Below are 1,306 nucleotides of genomic sequence, written 5' to 3'. Positions count from 1 at the left end.
GGCGCCGCGGAGCCGCCCGGAGCCGAGCGCGGGGCCGCTGCCCCCGGGAGCGCGCGGGCGCCCGGCCCTCATGCGGCCAGCTCCCCGGCGGCCGCGCTCGCCGCCCCCTCGCCGCTTCCTCGGTCGCGCGTTTGGCCGTGCCGCGGACTCGCTCACAACCTCGCGCAGATCATCTCCTGCGAGGGCGCGAGGCAGCCGCAGCCCCGTAGCTATGAGACACCCGGAGCCCTGAGACTGCGCCCAGCCCGGCTTCGGTGGGCGCGGGGAGCTGTCCCTCGCCGTGTCCCGCGCCGCTGGCAGGTAAAGGCCGCGCCGTGTCCGTGCGGGGCTCGCGGGCGGCTTGGCGCGCTGTCGGACRGGGCTCGCCTTTGGAACAGGCTGCCGAGCGCTGGCGGGCACGGGGCTGGCACAGAGGTGCGAGAGAAGCAGAGCTGGGCCCGCGGCTCGTGCTGCGGGAAGGCAGCATCTCCCGCCGGCYGTGGCGATGCTGAAGACGAGCAGCGGGGCCTGGGGGGCCTGTGGCCCGCGCCCCCCGTGCGGAGCTGCACGGGAAGGCGACCGGAGCACTGCCAGAGGCTTTGTGGCCTCCCAGGTCAGCCCTCTCSTCCCGGGTTCTTTGCCTTGGGGCAGGGCCCGGCTCCTCGGGCCTGGATGTGCTCCTTCGCCTACATGGTGTGCGATGCCCTGGGAACTCGAGCCTGCCTGTCCCGGAGTTGGCCCCGCGCTAGGCCTGGCTCTGCCCTCCTCGGGAGGGGGCTGCGCCCCTGCCGGGGCCGCCCCTTGCTTCCGCGTGCCCTGGCCGCGGGACGCGCTTGTGTTTCCATCCTCGGCCGGCCTTGCTGCTCCCAGGTGTGCCGAGGTGTTGCGGTGCAGAGCGAGGCCTCGGAGGCTCTTCTCCCGCCGCAGCACGCACCGCGGGAAAGGGCGGCCCTGAGGCGCGCCTCCCCTCCCGAATTCCATAACGTAGCCGGCACGGTGAGGGCGGTAGCCAGAGCCTTGCCTCCGAGTTCAGGAATAGGTTAAGTGTGTTCTAGTTCTGGCCGCCTTACTGTAAAAATGGGACTAGAAAGGGGGCTTGACGAGGTCACACAGGCTGCTCCTCCTCTGGAGGCAGCGTAAATACACGAGGATCGTGCCTGACGCGTCGCTGAAAACACCCAGGGAAGGATATCTCCATCTCCTGTGCTCACTAGTCAAGTCTTTCACTTTTTTTGATATAGCATGTACATTGCATTATATATATATATATATATATATTTTTTTTTTTTTTTTTTTACAGGAAATGGGTGTCCTTTTAGATGATTTT

At 66.5% G+C, this 1,306-nt stretch overlaps 1 protein-coding gene across 6 annotated transcripts in view; it reads left to right on the top strand.

Moving 5' to 3' along the window:
* The window catches only part of CAMTA1 (calmodulin binding transcription activator 1), a 127,017-nt gene that overhangs the window by 95,455 nt on the left and 30,256 nt on the right, over positions 1 to 1,306 (top strand). Inside the window, exon 1 of one of the 6 annotated variants that reach the window (XM_026050947.1) lies at positions 115 to 300. The exons of the other annotated variants lie outside the window; for them this stretch is intronic. The gene's annotated coding sequence lies outside the window, so the exon portion shown is untranslated. Of the gene's footprint in view, positions 1 to 114; positions 301 to 1,306 lie in introns of those variants that run through there. 6 annotated transcript variants of the gene reach the window in all.

Source organism: Nothoprocta perdicaria, unplaced genomic scaffold, assembly GCF_003342845.1.
Source record: "Nothoprocta perdicaria isolate Ctin4 unplaced genomic scaffold, notPer1 scaffold_72, whole genome shotgun sequence".
NCBI classification, from domain to species: Eukaryota; Metazoa; Chordata; class Aves; order Tinamiformes; family Tinamidae; genus Nothoprocta; species Nothoprocta perdicaria.
This window is presented reverse-complemented; position numbering and strand designations above follow the sequence as displayed.